This window comes from Accipiter gentilis, chromosome 28 (assembly GCF_929443795.1).
Source record: "Accipiter gentilis chromosome 28, bAccGen1.1, whole genome shotgun sequence".
Lineage (NCBI taxonomy): Eukaryota > Metazoa > Chordata > Aves > Accipitriformes > Accipitridae > Astur > Astur gentilis.
Window position 1 is genome coordinate 5,912,504 of NC_064907.1, and position 13,218 is coordinate 5,925,721.

At 38.9% G+C, this 13,218-nt stretch overlaps 1 protein-coding gene across 6 annotated transcripts in view; it reads left to right on the top strand.

Annotated features, from left to right (window-relative positions):
* SMYD3 (SET and MYND domain containing 3) overlaps nucleotides 1-13,218 on the top strand; it is a 442,190-nt gene that overhangs the window by 217,210 nt on the left and 211,762 nt on the right. The window contains exon 1 of one of the 6 annotated variants that reach the window (XM_049830864.1): nucleotides 10,856-10,934. The exons of the other annotated variants lie outside the window; for them this stretch is intronic. The gene's annotated coding sequence lies outside the window, so the exon portion shown is untranslated. Of the gene's footprint in view, nucleotides 1-10,855; nucleotides 10,935-13,218 lie in introns of those variants that run through there. 6 annotated transcript variants of the gene reach the window in all.

The window sequence follows — 13,218 nt, forward strand, 5'->3', positions numbered from 1 at the left end:
ACATGTCAAAGTCAAGAGACCATGCTGACGCCTCTGCTGATAGTTACCAGTTTGCACGTTCACAGCCTTGTACAAACATTAATGAACCAATGTAAACAGTCATTTTCATAATGTGGCTTAATATAATAAGGCATTGTGAACCTTGCTTTGCCTCTGTGTGCTCGAGGGATTGTAATTTGTATCCTTTTGCATGCACAGTGAAGGCTATACCTGTCATCTACCCTCATTCATCCTTTTCCTGTGCAGTTCCCACCAAAGCAAGGAGCAGCTTTGATTTCAGACAGGACTCCAAAGAGCCTGGGCCGTAATTTGTCTGGCTCTGTTCCAGCTTGCTAGATTGTGCCAGTTTGCTCCAGGCTTCCCCTGTGCTGTATCACTGCAAATCCCTTTTTTGGGGGGGGTCAATTTCCCCATATCTGGGACTACCACTCTCATTGCACTGCCAGGAATAAAAGCCCACCCGCATTTCAAAAGTGCATGTCTGCTACATTGTCTTCCACACTTGTCGGCAGGAAAACACTGCCTGCCTTATGCTTGTTTTACTTTTTAAATGCTAGTTATCATTTTGCTTCAAGTTAGAAGTATGTACATCTATTTTGGCAGCATGATTTCAAGTAGCTGTATTTCAGATATTAAGAAGTGTGTGCTCTTAGGATTTGCAAGAGCCGGGAGCAAGTGAAATTGGGAGACTGGAATGAAGTCAAGTACCAAAGGGCTCAGGTTGGTTTAGGATTACAGCAGAAAGTATAATATGTGGGCCAGCTCTCCCAGTTGTTGAAAGCGTACTTGGAGAGAGCTGAGAAGAGAAGATACCAGCAGGTTTTTTGCCTCCTACCAGCCAGTGCTAACTGGGACTCCCACAACACCGATTACAAGCTGAAGGAATCTTTATTGGGGGTATCTCTGTGTGATACCCCCCTGCACTCAGGGAATGGCCTTTGTAGCTAAACTGGCCGCATCCTGTGAAACCAGAGGGTTTATTGGCTCCATAGCAGGACCAGGCTCCTTTGCCTTCATGGATGATTACTTTCTTGGCCTGAAAGGTCAAGGTGAAAGGTGTGTGTGTGTGTGTGTGGGGGGTTAATTTTATTATGCTGTTGGTGGACGACAGACTTCTACACTGGCTAAAATGTGATGAACTGAGCAAAAATAATTCAAGCCTCTATCCTGCAGTTTGTTGAGGGGAGATATGCACCTGACAGCTGATAGAGTTAAGCATTTGCAGCTCAAAGTTGTAGATCCTCAGCACTTCTGAAGAGCAAACAGCAGTTGAATTATTTACGTTATTCAGTGCACATGTCTGGCTTTTAGTCTCGTCATTGCTCAGCAAGCACCTGTGTTCATACATTGCATCATAAATACTGCAAAATGAATGTCTAATTTTATATTCCTTGAATATGACTCTGATTCACAGCCACACAATGACATGCACAACAGCCATACCGCATTACTTGTCAAATATATATTGGAGAATGATGGTTGAACCCAATTATTTCTGTATATAAGAGATTTCTTTACTTAATAGCCCCTGTGCCAGCAGGGGATTGTGCTCTTTTAGATAGGAATTAGGCATGCCAGGATGATGTCTGGGAAGAGCCTCCCTATAATGGTGCTTAAATTAAATGATAGGATGGACAAAAGTACGTCTGTAATTTGTTTTATCTTTTAACTTGGAAAGCATAAATTTTAAGGAGTCTTATTCATGCCGATAGCTACATAGTTGGATATAGTTCAACTCAAGAGTTGAATATAGGGCTGGACTAGAATTCCATAGGTCAGAGGTGCAAAACCTGTAGAAAAAACTGAATTCTTCTTGTCTTGCTTGGGAAGAAAGGTGAAAGACTCCAGGTCTACATTGATCAATAACCACCTCCAAAACTGACCTTAACAAGTTGACAAAAAGCCTACAGCAAATGAAAAACAAAGCTTTGTTGTCACAGTCAGGAAAGACAAGGATAAAATGAAATCACCACACTGGTTTAAATCTTGCAAAGTGTAAGGAGTACCTTATGTATAACAGTAACAGTAGTTCATTGGTCAGAAGAAACTGGCTGATCAAGTCACTAGAATAAAAGAATCCTTGAATAATTTAGGTTGAAAGGGACCTTTTGAGAAGGGGGTCATCTAGTACAACCCCCTGTTCAAAGTAGGTCTAATTAGATCAGGTTGCTGAGGGCTGTGTCCAGTCAAGTCTTGAATACCTCCAAGGAGGGAGATCTACAACTGCTCTGGGCAACCTGTTTCAGTATTTGGCCACCTTGCTGTAAAAAAAAAAAAAAAAAAAGAAAAAAACCTTCTTATATCTAACTGGAATTCCCCACTTTCCAACTTGTGTCCATTGTGTCTTGTCCTACTGCTGTGCAACTCCAAGAAGAGTCTGGCTCTGGATTCTCTGTATCCTCCACTCGGATAGCTCAGGAAAGGAAACGAGATCAACCTGAATTGCAGTGGCTGAGGGCAGATAACAAGGACTGTTTATGGAGCGGGAGTCACCAGCCTTAGTGATTTTCACCAGTCTGGAGATGACTGACCAGTACGTACTGGTGTGTACTGCTTGACCGTACCATGGACCACGAACACCAACCACTAGTGAGATGCTGCCAAAATAAGGCAAATGCACTCTTGAAATTTATTGGCTCAGGAATTTATGGAGGTGGTTTTTAAATTTAGCTCAAGTCCTGTTAGAGATGGATGAAATAAAAAGGGAGCAGATAAAAAGCAGGGCTATGAAAATGGTTGATTATGGGGAATAGGGAGGGGTAAGAGAGTTTGATTTGTTCAGACAAGTTGAATAAAGACTTTGAAAGGCATCTTACTGCTCTCTGTAAGTTCAGTAGCACTAGTAGGTATAAATGGGAAGGGATAGATGAAGACTGTTAATTAGAAAAAGGTTTAAACGTGGAAGCAGTGAGGCCTTGGAGTAGCCTTCTGAAAGAGTAGTTGTAAAAGTATGTGAAACAGAAACAAAACCAAACTGACTGTGGCGTGGGGGTCTGCGGGGGTAGTTTTGCTGATTATGCCATTTGTTTTTTCAGGGTAGACATTGAGTTCAGGAGGGATTTGTCTGGCATTTCAGTACATGTGGTAGCATTTTGGTAGCTCCTGTAGTGCCCCGTTATTTCCCAAGCACATGGACAGGAGGAGCAGGGTGTGTGCAGTTCTCTTGGCAAATCCCAGGTGCTGGCTGGTGCCTACGCCTTGTGCACACGTGGTAAGACTTGGCACATCGTGGAAAGGTCAGGTTTACTCTGTGTATGTAAACCCTCAGTGCAGTGAGCCCACATTAGGCCAGGGGCTTTGCCAATGTGTCAGCCAGCTGGGCATGAGCTTTGCATGTGCATTTCTGCTGAGGAAGTCCAAGATAAAAACATGGCAGCCCATACGAAGAAACATTTGTGAAAGAGATTGGATGATATGTAGTCAGTGTGTACCCTGGGTCCCTGTGCTTTCAGACCCAGGTCTTTCTTATCCTTGAGCAGTCATGGTATTTTTCCATGCCTAAACAAAAATAACCATTTTCTTAGCATGTTGGCTAATTTTTTTTTCAGTTGTGTGTTTTAAGCTGAATCATGAAACTGGAAGTTGAGCTAGTGCTTGTTAATCCAGTTAAGGGTTTTGTTTTAGACAGCCTGGTTCTGAGGCAAACTAAATTAAAGTGAATTCCAGCTGGGAGCTGGTTCTAGTATTTGTGATTCTGAAGTCATGATTTGAAGTTCTCAGTTGTTATAGCATTTCTATATTTTATATTTAATTTTAAAACCATTATGTGTTTTGTGACCATAAATGGGATAGAGTAATGTGAGGGCATTGATGAAACAGAAAGATATTTTAGTGTAAAATAACAGTCTGGTGTTAAATGTATCAGGAGTAATAATGAGAGGGTTTAGGTGGAATACAGAAATACCAATAAACAAATAGAGAGGCAGTAGGTGACATGGGAGTTCAAATTAAGGAAAAGCCTGGAAATATTAAAGGATATTTAAGAGGGGGTTTTTTTGAACAGGAAAGTATTAAGGAGGTTATTGATTAAATAGTTTCTTTTCCAGCATTTTAAAATCAAAAGCAGACAGTAGAAAATAACAGTGCTGGTGAGAGATGGAATGAACAGTGTACGCTGCTAAAAAAGAAACAGAGGCTGCCTTCACAGAAAGGGGACGTCTGACAGATAATCAGCTGATGTTTGCATCAGGGTCAGTCACTGACAGTGACTACAGTGTCTCTAAGATTTTAGATTAAAAAAATCTTTGAACTAGATTGATCCATGGGAGTATTTATACTGAATTAATGGAGCTGCAGACTGGGTTATATGAGCCCCTGTTTTTGGGGTTCAGATCAGGTTTTGCCTAGCAAAGCTCAGCATTATTGTATTTTGTGTCACTGGGAGTTTTTATTAATGTGAAAAGCTAAAAATAATGGCATGTCTGTTGCATTTCAAATGTCACCTTTTAGCATAAGCACAGACTTTCAACCCCACTGACAACTGAGCTTCTGAAATTATTTGTTGGGATGAATGACTTTATCCAAAACATAGATTGGATAAATCCATACAAATTTGCCAGCTTCTGGAACAAAACTTTCATCAATTTCTTGTAGAGTAATTGTGCATATGATCACAGCTATTATTGTATCTGTTTCTAAGTAGTTTTTGTGCTGGCAACATGAGCAAGTGTTTGATGTCTGGAGAAAGGAGTGTTTTCGAAAATGAAATCTGGAGCTGTTACCGTGCCATACTGGGAAAAGCTGAAAGCAAGATGATCAGTTGTGCTGCAGCTTTCATGTACCTGCTTTCATCTTGACACTGATGACTTTCAACGTGAAGGAGGAGGACTTGTTTATAGAGAAGAGATGCAGATTTTCTAAAGCTAGTCAACTGAGTTTGTATCTTCAGAAATAATTGTTGCAACACATGTGAGAATTTACTCAGATTAAGTCAGACCTGTAACAGAAATCGTGGTATCACTAAAAGATCTATTGTCAGGAGCAATTTCCCTGTCCAGGTTCCATTCTGAGTTTGAGCTCAAAATCTACAGTCCATGGTCCAGCAAAACTTAGTTCATGATCTGTTTGAGTAAGAATTCTAGGAATTTGCCTCATAACTTAGAGATGTAAGGATTTTCAGAAAAGAACTGAAGTGCATTGTTATGGTAAGTCTTCAGGTATAATGAGAGTACACTGAGATCTACATTTATTTTGCAAACAATTTTTTATTTTTAATACTGTTGATCATGGAAGTCATTAGGTTTGATACAAGCCTTTTTACCCATTACCAGTACCTGGATAACAGTTGCTGTTTGCAGTTTATAGATGGAGAGAATGTCGTGATTGTTGTTGGTTGATAATAAAGACAGTTCTGACTCATACCAAAACACTAACTTAGCAAATGCAAATTTATTGATGTTTATTTTTTAGGGACCACTTACATCCTGAATTTTTTATTGTTATTTGTGGAAAATTACATTTACAGGATAGTTCCAGAACTGAATTAAATGTTTTCGAGTGCAATGAAATTTGCTGAAAAAAAGTGTTTTCTTTGGGCACCAAAAACTTGATCCAAATGCCATTTAAAAATCAGTGAAAGTTTGATTTCAATATGCTTTTGGTTAGGCCACATGGTGTAGCATGTTTGAAGTTAGGTGCATCTGAAATACCTTTGAAAGATGGAACACTGTTTAGGAAGTGAACCACAGCAGACATTTTAGGCAGTAACTTTTATTAGTGTGTATTAAATTTAGATGTAGACAAGTAGATCAGTTATAGCATATATGGGGGGTGTTCGTGAAGCAGAAATACAATATCCTATCAGAGAAATAATATATACGTTACAGAAATATATCCTAAAACAGAATTTAACCTTAAAGTATTTGTATTTGTTGTCCAAAGGAATACATCCTTCTATCTGGGCATAGGTGGGAGAAACCAGCTAATGGGATCTCTTCTGGGCTCAAAGGAGGGTGTTAGTTTTAATAAGAGATTTTTGGTAAAGCCCAAATGTTGCAAATTTCTGTTGGGATTACAGTAGAATACAGCGGGAATTTTGAAGGAGAGTTACAGGGATGCTCCTTACCCTTTATAGGGAAAGCTTTTCTGCAGGTGTATGTTATTGTGCAAACAGAAACATCTCTTTTCCTTTTTACCTCAGTGGACATTGACACTGTTAATGTGATTAACATGTATATGTAAAAACCTGGAAGCTGGAGACCCTCCTTTGTGAGCTGAGAAATCTGTAGCAATGCAGGTTTGCCGTGCCTGTTCAAAATGTAGGGAAGCCCTCTCATTTCTTGCAGGTGACAAATGAATTATAGCCTGTTTACCAAAAGCACATCCTTGCATCTTGTAGCCTCGTTCAGCTATGTCAGATGATGAGCTAGCCATTCGATGAATTAACGGCTTCAAAAAGCAAGCCAAGTACACCTCCAGTCTCAGTGTTGTTTTCCCCTCTTTCTAAACCCACTAAAAATATAACTTTTGCCAATTTCCTGAGCTTGGCAAAGGCTTTTCAACAGCTCTCTATAAATCACTGAGAGTATTATATTTCTGCTTCCTGGAGGGAAATGTGCATGGTAGGATTCAAACCAGTCATTAAGTGATCCTCAGGGGCATGGCATCAGCTTGCACTGCTGGTGCCTTATTATTGTCGTCAGATGAAGGCAGCAACTGTTGCGTAAATGGAATTTTTGGATGAAGAAATTCTTGAGGACAAATCCTGGCCATGTTTCTGTGGCCAGCTTGAAGCAGAACTTGTCCAGTGTGCAGGTGGGAAGAACGGGACATGAGGTGCTATGAAAAGGCACGTTTAGGAAGGTGCTATGAAGAGGCAGGTTTAGGAAGGTTGTGAAGCCTACTTAATTGCTTGTGTCGAGCAGGAGTAGATGCAGAACTGCCAGTCAGCTTTCTGTTGGAGAAGACGCGTAGCGTTTGAAGCGTCTTGGTTCTTCCTTAAAGTGGTGCACCTTGGGGCAGAATTATTTACAAATAGCATGTAACTGCCCTGTGCAAGCACCAGAGCTGGATCTCCTGGGAAATTTCAGTTGTTTCTGGAGTTCACTTTAATTGGAGAAGCTTTTCCTAGCACCTTTGCCTTCCCTCCAACTGCTTTGCAAGTTCAAATTTTTCCAGTTTCCCAAAGACTCAGCAGTGCTCGGCACTCCCCATGACAAGGACTGCAGGCCTGCGTGTCCGTGCCACCCAGAGCCTTCACCGTCACTTGCTGGCACCCTTCCTGGGGTTCCCCACGGGTACACGCTCCTGCAGGAGCAGGCACCGGTGTCGCGTTGTGCCCCTGGAGCCACAGAGGCGCAAGGCCTCGGAAGCTGTTTGCCTGGGGTTGATGTTGAGGACAGAGTTTGTCCCAGAGCAGTGAGGCTGAGCTCCTCAGGGCACATTTCTATTTCTCATGGTAAAATGTGTTCCTGAATACTAATTACCATTTACAACTGGTTTAATATCTGCTGAGGGACTTAGCTTGAGGGGAGCAAAAAAACCTTATGGTAATAGTTTCAAAAGAGTACGAAGGCCACATTTTTAGCATGTAATAATTTCAAAAGAGTACAAAGGCCACATTTTTTAGCAAAGCATTTGGCTTGCTTTACATTAAACATGCCCTCAAGTTCCATATTTATTTTTAATATATTACTCTTACAGCTTCTCTTCCTCCACAGTGATTTTGCCTTGCTGAATAACATCCACTCAGCTTTCTTTATCCCAAACAGAGCTGTCATTCTTAAAGATTAAATTGGTATCATCCTTTCCCCAGCCCCAGCTGTCCTTGGCTTCCTTCAGGTTCTTGTCAGCGCAATCAAAGTATGGTGTGCTTGTACCCATATTTTAAAATCTATACTGGTTTTGTTTCTTTTGGATAGTACCCAGTCTATCACAGTGGTCAAAATTGTTTCTGGCATCCGTGGAGATAATTATAGTGTGTCATAATGTTGTGAATAGTGTATTGCATTAATCTACTTAGAGCACCAGTGGAATTCTAGATAAGAAAAATAACTGTTGGGCTTATAGTCAGACATCTAGGGACTGCCATTCTTCTATACTTCTTAGCATCATTGATTAACGAACTTGGCTTAAAAGAAGAATATACCTATGAGCCTTTACTGAATTTATTTAGACTGCACATGAGACCTGTTTCAAATTTTGATCTGAGACTAAATGCATTTGACAAGAATTCTGACATGATCAATGGCAAAGCTATCGGGGCAATGTCTTGCCACTTTTAAGGCTGCACTGCTACTTCTGTCTTCATCCCAGTGATTTTTATTTCTTTATTTTTCGTCCCAAAATATACCTTTTGTTTTTGACAAGTTCTATTGTTCAAATTTTTATTCTATTTTAAATCTTCAAAGCAAAAGACATCATTGCCATGGTGGATTGTAATAGATGATATTTCCAAATGATCTTCTGATCCGCTTGTCAGTCTTCTCTGTTGTGGAAGCTGCCAGGACCCCAACATGAACGCAGGGGGGGGTTCATGAATTTAGGATTTGGGCATTATGTGTAAGTTGCCAAACTGTGAATTTGTTATGTGTGTGGACTGTAGGTAAATTAAAAAAATTTATGGCATCTTCATATACATCTTGTGATTCAAAGGATAAATAACACAATATTTGGTATAACAGTGCCAAAGATGCTGCATGCCGAAGAATATTCAGACAATTTTCTGCAAACTTTGGTGTAAATGAACAACCTGCTAACTCCATTAACCTCAATCCTTTGTATCTCTACGTACCACAATAATAGAGCGTCTGCTGTAAAAAGATGCAGTGTCTGACCGTAGTACATATTTAGAACTATTTAATTATAATATTTCACCAATGAAACATGGGCTGTTCATTTATTTAACTCCTTGCTTGATATTTCTGTTTCAAAGAACAATGAAGTTAAGAATTTATCTGATTTTATGAAAATGCAGTCCCAACAGAGGAAGTTGGACTAGGTGATGTCCAGAGGTTCCTTCTGACCAACATTTCTATCATTGTTTGATTAAACACACTGCTGTTAATGACTTACAACCTTACAAATTTGTCACCTTTGATAGAAACAAAGGTAGTAACAGACGCTACATTTGCAGTTTTCAGAAGGAAAAAAGTTTTGAAAGAAAAATGAGGCCAAGACATGGCAATGTGAGATCCAGTATTGAGAGTACTCTTACCCAACTCTCAGTGAGTGTGTACAGCTCCTTAGTGGATTTTGCTAATGTATTTATTTATGTTGTGAAATTCTGGTAATATAAACAATATTGGTTCATGGTTCCTGTGAAGTTAGTCTGGAAAGGGAACATACTGGAGACTGTACCTCCTAAGGAGCTTGTATCCCATGTTACAGAGGCTCATCTTAGGTGGGACAGAAGCAATTCTAAGAGTCAGAGCAAACAGGTCTTTGTGCAAGACCATGGTTTCAGCAGTCTCACCATCACCTTGGGGACAGTGAAGTTCAAGTCATAAGGTGTTTTTGCTGAGACTGAGCTTTACACAGCCCATCACAGTATTCAACCTGGAGTCTGTAATTTTTATTTCTTTTTTACTAAATCCTTGGTTCACTTCAGTCTTCCATCTAACTCTGGTATTAAAAATAGGAGTGATTAACCACCAAGCTGCTTAAATTATATCCACTCTCCTGTGCAGTTTATTGTGCTGTTAAGTAATTCTCTGTTTGTTTGGTTTGTTTTGCAGGTAAGTAGCACTTAGCATCTGTTAGTCAACAATTTACGGTAAGTATATTTTGTACTTAGCAAAAACAAAGTAAAATTAATGTTTGATTCTTTAAAGGGAATATACGAACTAGGAAGTTAGTCGCACAACAAAATTTGTTTCAGATGCTGGTCTGTGCCCAGAATCTTTGCAGATGTTATGGGTTTAGAACGTTTTTCTTCTCAAAGTATTATTCATCTGCTGCAGGAAGAAATGAATATAAATACTCAAGGCAATATTTAAGGAAGTTGAGCAAACAATGTTTACTTTAAACAAAATAAACAAATGAAGGTTTCTTTTTTACTCTCAACTCCTTTCAGTTATAGTAATCTTAGAAGTTGTTTGTAACTAAATGAAAATCTCATACACAAATGCATTATGTAAACCTCGGTGTCCCTTTAACTTTTTTTGCTACAGGATATTTCTTAGACTCTTCTGCTTATCCTGTCTTTGGCTTGATGAAAATACTATTAATGCCTTAGTTCTTATCTATCTAGTTTAATTAATAGATCTCAGTGTGCTTCCTAAAAGGTGCCAGTGTCATCATCCTTATTCAGCTGGGGAGAGAATGTGGTGAAGAGACCATACTCAGAGAGTAGAAAAAATGTGTCCTGGGTCACTATCAGAGCTCTGACAGGGCTCAGCATCTTCTGTGAGTGCACAGGTGTTCTCAAATAAATCCAATTTTTCTAGGACACATCACTTGTCTCATTAGTTTAAAGTTTTAATATGGCACTTAGTTGCTGTCCAAGCAAACTTTAAAATCTGATTTTTCATTTTTAGGGTTTTTTTTTACTTCCTAGCCACTCCAGAGGCAGTTGTTATACTGTTAATATACTGTGAAAGGTGCTACAGCTTTGCACTGCAGTGTTTGGAATTTAATAAGTGAACATGGTACATTTTTTTCTTGTGGTAAGACTGATAGACTCTCAGCACTTGACGCAGACGGTGTTTGAGCATATGGTCCTCTTAGAAAGTCACTGTGTTTTTCCTCCTCGTAGTTTTAACTTTGTAGGAGATTTTCTGTTATTGCTAGACTACATACAATTCTTACCTTGGTCTTTTGTTTGGTTTGGGGTTTTTTTTGACATGTTCTCCTTTCTTCTTTTCTTAGGTCCCATTTTTTGTCCTGGAGCATTTTTATTTTGTATTCATATTGTTCTTTTCAACGGATTGCACAATTCAGTCATCCTTAGTCACAGAGGCTTTTTCTTTCATCCTTACCATATCTTGACAACACCTGTAAGTTTATGATCTAGTCTATGTTTATTTTAAACTCTAGTCATTCAAATGTGCGTGTTATACTGGTGCCTTAATTAGCTGGTTTGCTTTGACTATATTTTCTCTTTTTCCCATGGCATCTTCTCCAGAGGTTTACTTGTGCTGTCTGCTTTCTGTCATCTTTTCTAAAATATTTTGCCAGACGATTATTGCTCTACATCAACTATCATTTTCTTCCCAGAGATTTTTCTAATTCATATTTGTGCAAGCACATGCAAAAGTGAGGTAGATGTGAAGTCACATTTAAACACAGGCTGACAGAGAAATAAGATGTGTCGGCTAAAACTGTCTAGACCAAAATCTGGACTTGGAGTTATGTATTCTCTGCAGAACTCTGAATTCCTTCCTCCCTTTGAGACACCATTATCACTTTGTGTCCCCATTTTATCTGTTGTGTGCTGAGTTAGTTACATCGCTGTGTTTCCATAATTTAATTTTTTGAGGGCAGGTTACAGGACTGGTGTGGTCAAATAAGAAGGATGAATGGATGCTTTTAATTTGTTTTTTTATTTGTTCTGTCTGGTCAGGGGTGGGGAGGTGGGTCTTGGGCTTACAGCTTTTCCTGGCAGAGGTTCAGCTCATCGTCCAGCTGCAGGGACGGGTTTCAAGAGGTGATTTCCTAGCTCTAGTGCCTCATATTAGGCCTGGAATTAAGAAAATCTAGATTGACCTGCTGACCACACTTTGGCTATCCCAGTTCAAAGCACTAGCAGTCTTTTTGGCTGAAAAGGTTATCTCTGAACAGCAGAGGTAAAAGAACTCTAACCCTGGCGCTAATTGGCTTTGACATGTTTTATTTGTTGGGTTTTTTTAACACTTTTTACATAACTTTCTTTCAATAAGTTTTCCTAAGATTGAACGTATTTCCTAGCATATTTTCCACCTTCCAGTAGAAACATATCATATATGTGGGTCATACTGCAAAAACAAATTTTAGGATGTTATAGTCTCAAAAATTTGTAGCATGCAGTTCTGTATATTGTTTCTGAGGCAATGTTTTCAAAAAGTTTGTAGAAATATGGAGACTTAACAGTTCAATTAAAATTCTGTTCCATTAATATATTGGAAATAGTAGCATGGGAGACATTTTTGAGTGTAATAAGCAGAAAAAACAATAAAGGGTGAAAGAATCATCCTTATTAAAAAGATATGCGTTGTGCCTCTATGATTACAGTGAGCTTTATAGTTAAAATAAGGACTGAAATGTATCATAAGATTATGCATGAAAAATATGAGGCATCTCTTCAAAACAATATCCCTTATTCTTGAAGTGCTGAATAAATTTTGTGCAATTTTTCCAACAGACTGGTCATTTAGACTGAGATAAAATTAATGTTTTAAAATTATATTGTATGTAAGAAATTTCTTGTATCTTGAAGTATGTTTATTGTTATTGTTGCAAGCGATCTCAGACAAGGCAATGCCTTACATGCATGAAAGTTCCTAGAAAAGTGACTAGTGAGTACACCTATGTAGTTTATGAAAATATTTCTAGAGGTAATTTGTTTTGCTTTTACCTGGGAGTTTCTATGCTGAAGCAGTTGAAAATAAGTTAATTCTTCAAAGAAACTGATGAAGATTCATCTTCTCTAAAAGTGTTTTTTACCTCCTATTCTGGATGGCCTATTAATTAAAGATAGCCTCGACAGAAAGGTCACCTTCCATTAATCTGTTGACTGTGGTTTGGGATGGGCACTTCTATGCCCTTCCCCAGGCAGGCTTCCTGACTCTCTGGCAGTGTGGGAAAGGAAAGTCTGTCCTCGTTTCCACTGGCAGCAAGAAAAAGCCTCGATCACTTGTCCTTAAAAATTGTCCATAAAATTTCATGCACTGTTTATCTTTGCTGTTTTTCCTTCAGTACCTGTTTTGCTGTTGTACTCTTCATTCTGAAACAATATAAATTCTGGTCAGAAATTAGGCTTTACCTTTTCTCAAGAGTATCATCAGCATTATAACAAGATATGTAAAATACTGAACATCAATGGAAATAATAGTCCTGTTTCATTTGTCTCAGTAGTTGTATAGTACCTCCCTTTTATAGGTAGTCAAGATTAGATCTCCTGTTGGCTTTAGATGGCAGGGATTTACTCTCATATAGCACCAAAAACCATAAGCAGGTTGTGTCAATAGAAATAATTACACTGGATCCAGCACATCCCACTTCATGTCTTATCTGAGTAAAGCAGCTAGATTATGTATTTATTAAAAGAATAATAAAATACCAGTTCATCTCTGTGTGACTCCA